General features: G+C 35.2%; 1 protein-coding gene across 1 annotated transcript in view; it reads left to right on the forward strand.

The window, feature by feature from the left end:
• The first annotated feature begins 2,531 nt into the window (after positions 1–2,531).
• LOC143232325 (inactive ubiquitin carboxyl-terminal hydrolase MINDY-4B-like) overlaps positions 2,532–17,081 on the forward strand; it is a 56,238-nt gene continuing 41,688 nt past the window's right edge. Inside the window, exon 1 of the mRNA XM_076467598.1 lies at positions 2,532–2,629. The gene's annotated coding sequence lies outside the window, so the exon portion shown is untranslated. The remainder of the gene's footprint in view (positions 2,630–17,081) is intronic.

The following is a 17,081-nucleotide window of genomic DNA, read 5'->3' on the forward strand; positions in this document are numbered from 1 at the left end:
TTGCAGTATATTTCTCGTATAACGATGAAAAGTTAAACCTCAAAAAGAATAGAGTGAAGCAAGCGCAAAATTCTTGCACTACGTGGCCAGAACTTTCATACATCTATCGGGAGGCTCGGCATGGCCAGGTGGGTTAAGGCGTTTGACTCGTAATCTGAGGGTCGCGGGTTCGAATCTCCGTCACACCAAATATACTCGCCCTTTCAGCCGTGGGGGCGTTATAATGTGACGGTCAATCCCACTATTCGTTGGTAAAAGAGTAGCCCAAGAGTTGGCGGTGGGTGGTGATGACTAGCTGCCTTCCCTCTAGTCTTACAGTGCTAAATTAGGGACGGCTCGCAGATATCCCTTGAGTAGCTTTGCGTGAAATTCAAAAACAAACAAACATCTATCAGGACTAAACGAAATCTTAGTCTATGGCAGTATTTTCAGTAACAGTGGAGAATGAAACCGGTGTTCATATCATCTCATCCTCGACATCTTCGTGAAGACACCTCAATATGCATGCATAGACTTCTGTACGATTGGTGTAGTTGAACACGTGGCAACTATGTACATTGTGAAGAGTACGAAAATTTCGTGAACATTACGTAATAATGGTCATCAAGCTCAAAACAATCGATGGTTGAAGCAATAGTTCCAAGGACAGCATGGCACCTGAGACATCGTACTTTTACAATGCGATTAACATTCCACAGAACATTCTAACCAGTTAATTTTGTAAATAAGTATTCTGAAAACAATTTTCTGAATACTTTTTAAGTACGTAGATGAAGGTTTTATTATTCTGGAACTTATATATATGAAATCAGTATCTCAAATGAGTTACGACACTTTACAGTCGGGCCCGGCATGGCCAAGCGTGTTAAGGCGTGCGACTCGTAATCTGAGGTTAACGGGTTCGCATCCCCATCGTGCTAAACATGCTCGCCCTTTCAGCCGTGGGGACGTTATAATGTAACGGTCAATCCAACTATTCGTTGGTAAAAGAGTAGCCCAAGAGTTGGCGATGGGTGGTGATGACTAGCTGCCTTCCCTCTAGTCTTATACTGCTAAATTAGGGACGGCTAGCACAGATAGCCCTCGAGTAGCTTTGTGCAAAATTCAAAATAACAAATAACTTTACAGTCATATCAGACGATAACAAACGTAACGTTTAAAGTAAATTCGTGCACTTGTACGAATAGAAATTTTGACATAACGTATTTTAATCTCCGTTTAAATGTTTTGATATCGCTATAAGCTATTACTAAAAGCTACTAAAAACACGAGCAGCATGCGTGCTTCTTAAAGCCTCCTCGTATTTGAAACATAATTAGGATCACTGTAGTCTGTATCACTTAATCATAGGGCATTCATGTGATCACCAGTTGTTGAAATAAATGAACACGGAACGTAAAATTAAAATCAAAGAAGAAAAGCTATTAAAACCTGACATAAAATCTACTGACCTAATAACTACAAAACAAAAAACCTGGTATCACCAAAGATTTTATCTGGAACGGAAACTGGCTGAACGCCTTTGAAACTTTATATAAAAATAACATAACTGCAATCAATAATGCGACAATAGTTGCATGAAAAAATCAGAAAATCGTATTTAAATGGATAAAAAAGTACATTCTGCAATACAGACATTTGGGAAATTTGCAAATTAAAATGCTATAATGAAGAATTTTTAAAATGAGGTAAATAGGATAACAAGCTACGTATCAAGAAAACAGGTATCATCATGAATTTGTTTCAAGGGGAGTTCTCAAAAGTTTTCAGCCAATGATCCCCTTATTTAAGAGTGAACATTCAAGACTCCCCACGTGATTAATTAACACATAATAACTGCTGATGAAAACGCTTGTAAAAATATTTTCAAAACGTTCAATTTGATCAAACAGAGAATTATAAAAGAAGTTCTGGGTATGATCTAGTGATTATTGTGCTCTGGAATACGAAGCTGAGGATTTGTGGATTGTGTCCCGTTGTCACAAAACGCTTTCCTTACATTGGAGCCAAAGGTGCGCTATAAGTGTGACAGTAGGTTCCACTTTTTTGATCGAAGAAGAATGGTCTAAGAACTGGCGGTATCTTTAACCAGTTACCTTAACTTTAGTTTGTCAGTTCAAAATTGCGTACGCCTATTGCGCAGATAGTTCTTGTGTAACTTTGTGTGAGCATCGAAAATAAACTGAAAATGGAAATGTTTCCCCTGTATCACAACCAGACTTTGATGTCAAGCGCAAAACTACACAATGGCGCGGCTACCTGTACTATGTCCACTACAGGTAGCAGAAGAGACTGGAAAGGTAAAGTAACTCTCTTTGAATACATAAGTATTACAAAAAGAACAACAAAAAACCCAAGAAATCTGCTGCATCATTTCAACTTTTTCATCTGGAGCTTCCTCTGTGTGAGATCTTCTGGCCTAGAAAATAGAATAAAACGAGTATCGCGTCATAAGTATACGTAACAATGGGATCGATTTATGTCATGCACACAGTTGCTATGGCTGGAACTGCCACGGTCAAAGTCAGAACCGGACCGATCACCAATAAGTAAAGCTCTTCTACAACGTAACGTGGAACAATCTTATATTCAACGAGGTTATCTGGCAAAGAGGTGGCCTACCCGATAGGTACGTCTTTATATTTCAGTTATTATTGTGACCTACAAGTAATACGTAGACGTCTTATGAGGGTTGGTTTACAAAGTACGTTGTGCAAAGCAGTAATATATAACACAAGTAATTAACTTTTTTTTTTTTTAAATCGTTAAATTTCGATATGGTTGAAATTGTGAATTATTGTTATTGCAACAAAGTATAGTTTCACAATTTTTCAAATATTAACATATTTATGTAAATACAATTTATTAATCATAATTACAGATTGTTGAGCACTAACTGAATTAAAAACAGTTTTAACACTTTTATCGTATGACACAAAACAGTATTTCGAAATTTAATTTATTCAGTGTATCATCCTTTCTTATCCTATCTTTAATTCGGTTTCGATATCTGCAGAGAGCAGCACAGATACTTTATTATGTAGCTTTGCCCTTGCCAATAACAACAAGAAAGCAATGTTGAAAATAACTCCCAGCTTCTGATACACAATTTTGATTTTACCAAATTAAAGTCAAGATTTGTATTATTCAGTCGTAGTGTCATAGGCCAGGTTTAAAGTAAATCATTGTATATTAAGTAACGCGAGTGAAATTTCTCTTTCTAGTAAACTATTATAGTTTTTATTATTGCTATGTATAACCAGGATTCACAACAAACAGAAGAGTATAAAGTTCCAATATTTGGACAGTTTTTGCTTCACGTTATTAAATATAGTTTTGTACAATATGGAGGATAATTCTGGTAAGTTATTTATTTATTGCTGTGTTTCATTTTTCATGTTCAAAATTATGTTTCTTTTAAACCTACATGACTACGGCTTACACGACCTGGTGGTTAAAATGCTCATCTTTCAAGCTACGGGTTCTAATATGCTCATAGAAACTTTTTGTTGGTCGAAGAGTAGGCTAAAAGTGGACGATAGTGGTGCTGACCAGTTGTTTTCCTTCTAGTCTATCATTTCAAAATTAGAAATCATTAACCCAAATAGCTCTCTAGTGTACACGAAATTTGACAGACCAAATAAAATGTTCGATTACTTGTACAGTGAATTACAATGAAAATAATAATGTCAAATGATGAAACAAGAGTTAAACTAAATGTAACTGTTAAAAGATGGGAAAACTTAACTGAAAAGCAGCTTCACTAAAGGCGACTATTGTGGTGGCTTGTCAGAAGTGTTCTGTCTTTATATCAGAATAAAAAGTGGTTGAACTTTCGCCATTAAATATATATAGGAAAACTCCTACCCTTATTACAGGTACGTTAGTGTAACCTGCTCCTAAACTATCGTTGTTTTCTTTTACTGCAAGCTGAAGGCTCGAATCTGACATTCGTCAAATTACATTTTTAGACATATTTTTTATAAAAGTTTATAAACAAGTTATTTTCTGTGTCAAGTAAAATACTGCTAATCTACAAATATTTCTGTTAAGTGAAGACTTTCATGTGCTTATAAACACAACTTACCCGATCTTTCTGATTTTCTAGAATGTTTCTTCTCAATAAGCTTGAAAATTATCAAAACAATATTCTACAATTTTTTTCTACTGTCTTTATGTTTGTTCATTCACACACCAAAACATCAATCTGTCTTATCTGTGTTGGCAATTTTTCACGAGTAAGAGATTTCACAAACAATGTTCCTTTTCTTGTCATATGTTTTGTTTGTACTAATATATATCTAACTGTCCTGTATCATTTCCAGTGGATATCTAAGTTTAAAGTTTTACTATTTTTAATTTATATTCTGTGTATAAGGGAGGTAAATAAGAGCTGCAGATATATTATTAATTTTCATGCTAGTGGGACTTGCGTGCTGTTCATGCTGTGTTTTATAAAGTTATAAAAGTAGTATATATGGTCGTACATTATGAAACCTTTGAAACAGATGTTTTTAACTTTATTACTTGGGTATTTGATGGTACAATGTTTTATTGAAAATGGGTCACGTAATTGGAAAAAAGCTTAGATTTCAATCTGCATATCCTGCTATTTCGTATACTGTAGTTGTGAATTTGCCATCATATTTGCTGATGAAAATCTCCGAAAATAGCAGAGTTTACGTTATTTTCCATTTCTAATGGGAATATAATACTGTGGTTTATAGACTATGTGTTTTCAAGTGACATTTTAAAATATATATATGAGTGAAAGGAAAGATCTTAAAACATATCAGTCACGCTACATCTGCCATATCCAGTGTCGACGAGGCTTTTCGTCAAATAGTAAGGCTCAACAAGCCAGCTGGAATACCACATACATAGTAGTAGGCCAGGTGTCATCGTGAATACCAATTCTGAAGATGTGAATCAAGTTAAGTCAGGTGTTCCTATCCATGTGACCAGACGACAAATGTATTGTCAACAGAACATCTAAACTCTGATCAATCAATGTAGTTCCAATACATCAAAGGCCCAGCATGGCCGGGTGGTTAAGGCACTCGAGTTGTAATCTGAGGATCGCGGGTTCGAATCCTCGTTACACCAAACATGCTCGCCCTTTCAGTTGTGGGGTCGTTATAATGTGAAGGCCCATCCCACTATTCGTTGGTAAAAGGGTAGCCCAAGAGCTGGTGGTGGATGGTGATGACTAGGTGCCTTCCCTCTAGTCTTACACTGCTAAGTTATGGACGGCTAGAGCTGATAGCCCTCGTGTAGCTTTACGCGAAATTCAAAACAAACCAATCTAAAGAATCACATCTTACATCAACACCTTCTCCCAAACATTTTATATAAACTAGTTGTTATTCTGACCTAAAGACTGAATATTTCTGGATCGTTATTACTTTAATTTCGCTTTCTTCTTGTCGAAAGTTCTACTTTAGGTGTAAAGCTGTTTAGCACTCTCTATAAATGTAAATATTAGATATTGTAGTTTAGTTACGTTGCTAATGAACATGCTTTGTACGATATAATAAATGTGTGTTTCTCTTATAGCAATGCCACATCGGGCTATCTGCTGAGCTCACCAAGGGGAATCGAACCACTGATTTTAGCGTTGTAAATCCGTAAGCTTACCGCTGTACTAGTAGCGGGCACACGATATAATAATAATTATTCGTATATATTTTAATTCTTCGTTAATTTTTTATTGATCAATAATTAAGAAGTAGTCATATGCACCTACCTACAAAAAGGAATCGGTTTTCAAATATATACTGCTGGCCAAAATCTTAAGGCCAATGAACATAAAGAAAAAATATGCATTTTGCATTGTTCGTCTCAACCACTTATTTGAATAGAGCTTCGAAAGATGAAAAAAAGAAAAGGGAAAATAAAAAAAAACATTTTTAGTATTTAATAGGGAAAATGTGAGCACTGTGAAATTAGCCTAAATACTAGCTGGTCAAAAGTTTAAGACCATACCAAAAAGAAGTCCTAAACAGGGTAGGAAATGCCCAAAAAGAGGTCTCAGTAGTGAGACTCTTGCACAACCGTCATTGCGAATAATTGCAAACATTCGCTTTGGCATGGTCGATATAAGCGTTTGCAGAAGGCTGGCTGGAATGGTATTCTAAGTGGTGAAGATGGCTTCACGAAGATCATGCACCATTTGGAATTAACGTCAATTTCTATAGACTTCCCTTGCCATTCACCCCAAACATTTTCAACGGGGTTTAGTTCGGGCGAACACGTTAAATGGTCCAAAATAATCACGTTATTCGCCATGAAAACGTCCTTTGTCCTGCGGGCATTATGGATTGCAGCGTTGTCCTGCTAAAAGATCCAGTCATTTCCACACAAACGATGGCCTTCAGTCAATAAGGATGTTTTCTCTAACATTCCAATGTAGCTAGCTGCTGTTTGACGCCCCTGTATAACCTGAATCTCCATTGTTCTATGAAAGGAGAAAGCACCACAGATCATGATGGAACCTCCTCCACTGTGTCGTGTAGAAAATGTTTCCGGTGGGATATCCTTATCGTACCAGTAAGGGTTGAAGCCATCTGGACCATCCAGGTTAATTTTTTTTCTCATCAGAGAACAAAACCTTCATCCACTTTTCTCCGTCCCATATTTGGTGCTTTTCAGCAAAGTTTAACCGAGCTCTTTCGTGTTATGAAAGGAGGCGTGGCCTTTGAAGACGTTTACGGTTTTTAAAGCCTTTCTCTCGTAGATGCCATCTTATTGTTTTTGAGCTGCATTCTGCGTCCGTAAGGGCCTTAATCTGGTTCGACGATTGGCTGGTGTCTTGCCGGACAACTCGTCGAATTTTCCTGCTCAACGCCGGCGATATTTTCTTGGGCCGACCACTTGAAATTTTCGTTCCGTATCTCTCAAGGTGTTTTAAGAAATTTGCAACAGCAGTTTTACTACACCCAATCTCACCAGCGATGGCACGTTGAGAGAGACCTTGCTTTTGCAGCTCGACAATTCTGCCACGTTCAAACTCTGTCAACTTTTTAGCCTTTGCCACGTTTTTACCCAATGTAACAATGTTGACAACGCTAATGCTTGAACACAAATGACTAAATTTGGTTACGTGTTTTCCGATAACGCTTCGTTTCAGTATGGTCTTAAACTTTTGACCAGCTAGTATTTAGGCTAAGTTCATAGTGTTCACATTTTCCCTATTAAATGCTAAAAAAGTTTATATTTTTATCCTCCCTTTTCTTATTTTCATCTTTCGAAGCACTACTCAAATAAGTGGTTGAGTCTAACAACGCAAAATGCATATTTTTTCTTTATGTTCATTGGCCAGCAGTGTACAAAGAATAGAAGGTATGCCTTTTAATAACATCATACTTTGAAAGATAGCGCCATTCTAGTTAATATGTTATAAGGCTTCATGAAGATAAAAGTCGTATGTGTTATACTTACATTTTTAAATTGTTTACGCAATACATAGGCACACACAGTAGATATGTTGTGCATGAATATTAAATGTCTCTTTCGCCACATCATCATTAAGTGAAAATAATGTAATAACGCAAGAGCAACTGGAGTTTTGTTACGAAATAGTTTTTATACACAAAGTTTTAATAGCTTGAGTTTATGATATAAGTCACTTAGCTCATTGTTGATTTTGTTCTTTTATGTTTGGCTTGGAATGGTCACGTGGTTAGGGCGCTCGACTCGTAATCTGAGGGTCGTGGGTTCGAATCCCCGTTACACCAACCATGCTTGCCCTTTCAGCCGTGGGGCGTTATATGTTTCAGTTAATCCAACTATTTGTTGGTAAAAGAGTAGCCCAAGAGTTAGCTGTGGCCGGTGATGATTGGCTGATTTTCCTCTAGTCTTTCGCTGCTAAATTAAGAACGACTAGCGCAGTTAGCCCTCGTGTAGCTTTGCACGAAATTAAAAACAAAAAGAGACAAATATTTTATACTCCATCGAATTACTAAAACATTTTAAATACAACAGTAAGTGTTTTCTAGCAACAAATAGATTTCAATGATACAATTTCTGTGCTAAAAAGCGGGTTTCGAAATCCGCAATGGTCACAGCAAAAATAGTCTGTATGTAGTGTTGTAGTTAACACGAAGTAAGTAGTAAGTGAGAAATACTGTTTTTTACTGAATTCGTATTGCCTTTATGCTTGAGATTTTTGTTTGTTTTGTTGAATATTCGCACAAACATATTCGAGAGTTGTCTATGCTTGCTGTCCCTGGTTTTTAAATGAGAGACTAGAGGAAGGGTAGCTAGTTAAAAACACTCACACCCTAACGTCTCATATACTCTTGTATGACCATCACCATTATGTCCGAAAGTGGAGGATACGTCTTTCCTTTTGTTACTGGACGGTGGACGCGGATATTATAGTTAGGCAAGCTAATCAATGGGCTATGTTCGGTCACTTGATTTTGAACTTGATAAAAACATCAAATATTATAAAATCATATATATTTCTACATGAACTGGCATCGCAGGAATGTGAATCAGAGTAGGGACAAGTAATGTTTATATTATCGAAAAATAAAAACATATTGGAAAACGGAGCAATGAAGAAAACAATCGTTTTAATTTTATTTGAGCAGTTTTAGAATAGTGATCATACGTGAAACGAAAAAATAACAACTAAACCTATTGGTGTTACATCGACATCCAGGTAATACTCTAGCAACTTGTATTATAACTTAGTTAATTATCTAGAATTCTGTTCTATTATAGCCCAGCTAATGCGGCATCATTTGCTGTATCACAGCAAGATTAATACTGGAATATCATTTTGTATAACAACCTGGCTAATACTGCAGCATTCCGCTCTATAATAACGCAGCTAATATTATTGTAGCATCCTGCTGCATAATGACCTGGCTAATACTGTACCATTATGCTATATCATAAACTGGCTAACGCTGCAACATCCTGCTGCAACGTAAATCATCTAATTCCGTAAAATTTGCTGCATCATAACCCTGTTAATACTGCAGCACTGTGTTATAGTGTAGACAAACAAATAATATTGCATCTTGTAGCGAAACCGTGCTAACCTTAGTGACATTTTGATATCGTTGAAACAGGCTAATTTGGCGACGTCCAACTTTATAGAGTTGTTTGTTGTTAAACGCAAATCTACACAATGGGCTATCTGTATTGTGCCCACAACAAGTATAAAAAAATTATACTTAACGATTTAAGTGATTTTAAAAATTATTGACTGACCTAGCGACACTGTAATACAGAGGAAACCGTCTATTTTACTGGTATTCTCTGCTCAGAAAAACTGGCTATTGTTCCAGAGAAATCCGGCTAACGTTGCAGAGAAAATCGGCTGTTTTAGTTACATCCTATTGCAGAGAAAATCGGCTAATTTAGCGATATCCAGCTGTAAAGGAAAGCGTCTATTTCAGTCACATCCAGCTACTGAAAAAAAATCGGTTAGTGCTGCAAAGAAAGCCAGCTATTTTAGTTACATCCTACTGCAAAGAAACCAGCTATTTTAGTTACATCCTGCTGCAGAGAAATCAGCTATTTTAGTTACATCTCGTTTCAGAAGAAACCGTTTATTTTAATTCCATCCAGCTAATTAAAAAAACAGCTAGTGTTGCAGAGAAAAAAATTCTTTGACTGAAGTAAATTTTCCACAAAATACCACCTTTATTAGAAATAAAAAGATCAAAACGTTCTGTCAGAACAGTTGCTGCAGGAAACTACTCAGTTTATCAGAACAGTTGCTGCAGGAAACTACTCAGTTTTTCAGAAAATGCATCAAAAAATGAATTGGCTACCAGAAGAACTCTTATTGGTCAGCACACACTTGACCTGCAGGGCATGTAGTTAGCGTTTTGTAACTGGTCACTTATTTCAACAGTCTCTGGTTCAAATCACTGAGGATGACCTGAAACAGCTATTTCACAGGGCAGTGGCGTGACTTTGGTCACAAAAATATGGATGAGGGTGAAGTTTCTGTAACAGGGATGTTCATGAAGGTATTCTGTTCTTGGAGGTCTTACCTGTAACCTGGGGCCTTTTCAACGCTCTGACTTGGAACAAGCAATATCACTAACAGTCTGTCCTTCTTGTTTTCGACTATATTAACTGTAAGGTTATAAAGCTACATCTGCTAATTTTGACTCACAGAACAGATCGTCAGATGTCAAGTTAGCATTAAGTGATCTAAGAATGACATCGAAGATGTCCAGCTAATGAAACGTGCATTATAAGTAAGAAAAGTATATTTAAATAGCTATGTTGATTACCAGGCTGGTTATAATTTTGATCTAAGTAGTTAGACTGCTTTGATCAGAAATGAGTGATAATTATTCTTTGTTGGTAAAGATGTAGGAAAATGCTGTTTATAAGCACTATCTTTACACTACAAGGAAATTGCTTTACGTAAATGGGACATTTTACACACATTTTAGTAAGAAAATGATATTTTTTATATTTCCTATCGTGCACACATAACAAATTATTCCACAGAAATATGAATCAGTTTCTCATATTTACAATATAAGTAACATTAACTGGAATATAGATGAAGGTTCGCTCATAAGAACGTTAATTTTACTTCTCGTATCTTCAGATATCTTCATATGTAGCCCCTTTATTGCACGTTGTCTTCCAAAAAAAAAAACGTTTACCTCCTACCCCATAATGAGTAGCAGAAACAAAATCATTAAAGGACTTATGCGTTAATTTGTGTAATTTTGAACGTTTCTTTCTGTGGTATATATATATATGAGTCCTACATTCACTGTGCTAGGATATAAAACAGCAAGGAAATAAATACACGTTTTTATCTGCTTGACTTCTTCTGAACATAGTTATCTGTGTATAAATATTTCTATAGGCCCATCGGTGTGTGAAACTGTACTTTTATCACGGTATAAAACATATCTATATATTATCAGTATATAAAACATTATTATACATTCATTGTAGAATAAAAACAGCTGTAAGTTCTTCGGAGTATGAAACACTTTTTATACGTTCACCAGTGTATAAAACACTCAACACATTCAGCAGGGTATGAAACACTATTACAGTTTATTAGAGTATAAAACATTTATATTCTTCATTGTGAAAGGAAGCAGATAATTATATATACATATATACAGTCAAAATTTTTACATACCGTTCTGTACTGATGTTAATATTATTGTCTACATGAAAAAGTAGTAACCCAGAAAGTAACGTATGATTGGACAATTCCTCCACTAATACAGCGGTACGTCTCCGGATTTACAACGCTAAAATCAGGGGTTTGATCCCCTCGGTGGGCTCAGCAGATAGCCCTATGTGGCTTTGCTATAGGAAAACACAAACACACATGATTGGACAAATATGTACGAGTTGTTATTCTGACTTGTGTAAGCTGTTTTGAACATTTGTTTGTCAAAGCACACATACACAAACAAACATGGGCATTTACGTAATTTTTATCAGCACAAATTAAGAATAACGTTAGTCGTAGTTAATTTTGAAAAATGAGGAACATATACTTTTTATATTATTATTCAATCACGCAAACCATGATCCGACATCACTATAATGTCAGATGGTAAAGTGGTTTATATTATCTGCAATATAATCCAAATAAACTATTTCATAATAAACAGCTCGAAAAATAACTATTGTAATCTATTAAAAAAGTTATTATAACGTGTATTATGGTATAAAATTATACACTAACTTCCAACGATATATTACAGAATGTAAAAGTTGTCAACATTATCCGTGGAGCTTTGTCATAATCGATAATTATTTAATAAACATCCAATTATGAACATGCAATTGCTAAAAATACCTTTCTGGAAAATTCTACTTAACTTGTAATGTGAAACACTATACCGTTAAGCCTAGCATGGTAGACTTTTCTTCTATTAAGGATGAAAAACATCTATGTTTATATTAGGTTTTTATAATAATATAGAAACAGTTAGGGGAACCTGAAAGTTGGGTAACTGAAAAACAAACAAAAAAATTAATAATTTCCCAACTCAACATATTTTGACATCAGCCACTCTTGGGAGATCTGGTATGGCCAATGTTTAGGGGTGCTTGATTCGTAATCTGAGGGTTGCGGGTTCGGATCCCCGTCTCTCCAAATATAATTGACTTTTCATCCGTGTGTGGTTATAATGTGACGTTCAATCTCACTATTTGTTGGTAAAAAGAGTAGCGTAAGAGTTGATAATGGTTGATAATGACTAACTGCCTTTCACTGCTAAATTAGGGGCGCCTTATGTATACAGCTCTTATGCAGTTTTGCGTGAAATTCAAACTAATCTTTAGATAAGGGCGTCTTCTTCTTCACTTAAATTTAAAGTTATATAAACAGTATCATTTTATTGTAAGACTACTCATCTTGATTTTCACTAATTTTGAACCCTTATATTGCAATCCAAATTAAATTTCATTCAGATATGTAAAATGCAACACGAAAAATTAAACAAGTGTGTCACGATTACGACTGGTTGTCAGCTAGTTAAGCCAAAATTTCTGGTAAGTTTTATAACAAATCTATTTTTATTATAATTTATGCAAAATAAACAAGTAGTGTCTTTGCATTACAAGATGTCTGCAACGAAACCAACATACAAAAATTCATTTTCTGTCACTGACTAGACGAGTGGCAAATGTTTCAGATGTAGCGAAAACTAAAATAACGTAGACATTCACCTAGTGAGACATACATCAGGTATGAAGGAGGACTGTAAGAGATAAATAATGCCCTGCAGCAGTGAGAAATATAACTGTAGAAAGTGGTCACTCTAAGTGCAAAAAGTGATACCTTTAGTAATCAATATTATAGCTGTAAAAAGTAATCAGTCTAACTGTGGAAAATGATCAATATAACTGTGAAAAGCGCTAAAGGTAAGGTAGGAAGAAAAAATACCGTTACTCAGGAAGTAATCATATAACTGTGGAAAGTAGTTAATATTATAACTGTGATAGGTAATCAATATATCTGTGGAAAGGAATTAACCAATAAATTTGTGAAAATTAATCAATATTATAATCGTGGAAGGTAATCAATATAACTGTGGAAAGGGATTAACCAATATAATTGTGAAAATTAATCAATATTATAATCGTGGAAGGTAATCAATATGACTGTATAAAGGAATCAACCAATATAATTGTGAAAATTAATCAATATTATAACCGTGGAAGGTAATCAATATAACTATGGAAAGTAATGAATATTATAACTATGGAAACAATAGGAACATCCTTCAAGAACAACTATAATCACTTACTAAGACATCATAATGTCAGCTGAAGCTGTGAATGTATAAACTTACACCTGAGGATCCGTCTTAATTACACCAAAAATGTCGAATGTCGGAAATCAGAATCCAGGAGTTCGTGTATTTTGCGATCTACTTTTAATCTACGTTTGGATGCTTTATTCTGGCGTTAACATGAACTAACAACAGCCTGAACTAGTTAAAACGACTCAGATCGAGGTTTTTATTGTGGATTTTCTATGGGGATTCATGAACTGTATGTACACATAACATTATAAAATCTGAAAATAAGGGAAATCCGAATGTTTTAGATGCTAAGCTACAGTTTCAAATTATTTTTCTCAATTAATAATTAATAAAAATGTTTTTTTTTAAAGTACACCAGTAATAAGAACTTCTGCATGATATTCTCGCTATAAAATTTCAAACAACATTTTAAGGTCTTAAGCGATTTTCAACTGAATTTGCTCCCCATTGGCACAGCAGAATGTTTGCAGACTTAGAACGGTAGAATCAGGGTTTCGATACTTTTGTATAGGGTTTGTGTAGCTTTGTGTTTAATTCAAAACAACAACAACAACTCATTATACGCCTGATTATAAACCTGGTTAGTGGACACGAGCTGCATCAGTTTTTGAAGATTTCTAAATCACATATCCAGAAGTCGTGTACCCAACGGCAGTCTATAAACATTAAATTTATTTTATATATCACAGTGTAACAGTGAATCTCATACTGCGGATGTTATATATATACATATTGTGATTTCTATTTCCTGTCTCTTACAATGCACTTTATTTCCAACTTCCTATTTAGAAGCCTGATATTTTGAATTGCAAACACTAAATGATTGGTTTATTTCAGGTTTCCTCGCTTCACCCACTTTTTAGTTTTTGTAGTACGCTTTAATTGCATGTGTCGGTCGTGAGACACGCGAACAGTCTATTAAAATGATATACAATAGTCCTCTTATGTATATATTAATAACAAACGCCTTAACCTCGCTGTTCGTTAGTTAATGAGTGATTTTGAGACTATACTTCACAGAACTGCTTCCTATTCCAAGAATCTTAATTCGTCATTAACCATTACAGATTTAACTTCTTTTTTTGCATATTAACATTCCATATGTAATTATTTAAGCACGTTACTGAGAAGGACCATTATGTATTACCATTCTACTTTAAAAATGGATTATACTTAAAAACTAAAAACAAATACATCACAAACAGCTGATTTCAAAACAATGTAACAGCAGCCACAACAATGCAAGTGAAATAAATTTCCTTTAACAAAAAAAAACAAAACAAGATTCATGTGCTGAATTAGAGAATTTCATGATGTACTTTATGCATACAGTGCTACATATATATATATATTTTAAACAAAAGAAAGCTAAAATCCTGATTTACTACATACAAAACGAGAGAATTTCCTGATATACTTTATGAATAGAGTTCTACATATATATATATATATATATATGTTTTTTAAAACAAAAGAAAGTTTAAATTCTGATTTACTTCACACAAAACGAGAGAATTTCATGATGTACTTTATGGATGCAGTTCTACATATATATATACATTACGTATAAAGTGAGAGAACTTCGTAGTGTAATTCATGAAGGGAGAATTACTACTATATGTACTTCAAGAAGATAACCAACTTTATCATGTACTCCAAGTAAAGACATTTTATTTCATTCACTTTCGTATCCCAAGTTAAACGAAAAGTGTGACCTGGCGAACTAATGAATGAACATTTGCTATAAAATTATTATGACTGCTATAAGTGCAGCAACCAGTTTGACAACCAATGTTGATTTCAGTCCTTTAAGTCGCACGTTTAATACTATTGTGACCGTACCTCTTTTCACACCTAAGGTGTTTTGGATTGGATAGATACTAGCATGTACACACGTACTAACTAATGATTAACATGCTGTGAATTTGATGTGAGTCTCACCAAAGACCCCTTTAGAAGCCGGTGAAAATATTTTTTCATAATTAATTCTGGCCCGGCATGGCCAAGCTTGTTAAGGCGTGCGACTCGTAAGCTGAGGGTCGCGGGTTCGCATCCCCGTCGCGCCAAACATGCTCGCCCTTTCAGCCGTGGGGGCGTTATAATGTGACGGTCAATCCCACTATTCGTTGGTAAAAGAGTAGCCCAAGAGTTGGCGGTTGGTGGTGCTGACTAGCTGCCTTCTCTCTAGTCTTACACTGCTACATTATAGACGGCTAGTGCAGATAGCTCTCGTGTAGCTTTGTGCGAAATTCAAAAACAAAAACAAACATAATTCTTGAACGTCGTAAATCTATTGATTTTCACTTTAGATAGAAGTACAGTCATTTGTAGTTAAAAAAGTTAAATACTAAATTTTACGTAATGTGCTTAATTCGTCAAAATCAAGAAGTATTAAACTGTGGTTGATGTTGAAACACCGTACATGCACGTGTACGGAGAACAAGGAGCAATTACAACAGCTGTACGAACAATAATTTACTTACAACAGAAGCCGGGCTCACCCAAGAAAACGTGGCACGCATGAAGACAATGCGTGAGTTGAGATTGTAATACGCGTGTATATACCTTACACGATATATATATTATTTCTTTTTTTAATACGGTGAGCTACTAATTAGATCAAAATCGAGATTTATATGAAGATTCATTTTTCTGAAATTTACTTACCATTTATCTGTTTAGGGAAACCGGTATTTCTGATTAATTACTTTTTTCAAGCATAAGTTGGTTTATTGTTGTAGCGGAAGAATACGATATTCGTAGCGTACTTTCGAAAAAGAAGCGACATTGATTACAAGTCGCAGATCAAAATATTGTTTAGTTCGATTGAAGTTAAGCACAAAGCCACACAATGGGTTATTTGTGCTCGACCCACCACTTGTATCGAAACAATATTTCTAGCATTGTAAGTCCTTAGACATACCGCTGTGCCACTGGGTGGACAGATCAATAGATTAAAACAATCTAAATTCGTTACATGTTCATAAAATCGAAACAGCCGCGATTTGGTTCATGGTTTGTCTTTTCAATATTTTTGTTTTAAAATGACCGCTAACGCTAGAAATGAGTCATTAATTAGCTTTATAAACCCTTAAACTTACTGCAAAGTTACCAGAGGACATTTAAAAGTGACTTAAAACAAAATATGTAAGGAAACATTTCTAACTGTTGCATTATTTAACTTTCCAATGCTTGTCTTATAGAATATGTTTGTTTTAATATAAGCAGTTTTGTGACTGGTAAAAACAAATTTTATTTGTTTTTCAAGTTATGACTCTGCCTGCAACTAAAACCATGGGCATTTTTATCAACACTAATATCTGCATCCTTACAATAAATTCAGTAAATTAACCAAAAAGATCATTAACAACTTTACTTTTTTAGGAGACCTCAACAGCCAGCGGAAAGTTTTATAAACTTACAATATTAAAACCTAAGGTTCGATTCCTTGCGGTAGACAGAAGGTAGCCAGCCCATTGAATAACTTTGCGCTGAAACATCAAACAACAAAAACTATTTTTAGAAACATAAACATTAATGCTCTCTGTACATTATACCGAGGTTCGGCATGGCCAGATGGTTGAGGTACTCGACTCGTAATCCGAGGGTTCCGAGTTCGAATCCACGTCACACCAAACATGCTCGCCCTTTCAGCCGTGGGGCCGTTCAATCCCACTATTCGCTAGTAAAAGAGTAGCCCAAGAGTTGGCGGTGGGTGGTGATGGCAAGCTGCCTTCCCTCTAGCCTTACATTGCTAAATTAGGGACGACTAGCGCAGATAGCCTTCGTGTAACT

The sequence above is a fragment of the Tachypleus tridentatus genome, chromosome 11 (assembly GCF_004210375.1).
Source record: "Tachypleus tridentatus isolate NWPU-2018 chromosome 11, ASM421037v1, whole genome shotgun sequence".
Lineage (NCBI taxonomy): Eukaryota > Metazoa > Arthropoda > Merostomata > Xiphosura > Limulidae > Tachypleus > Tachypleus tridentatus.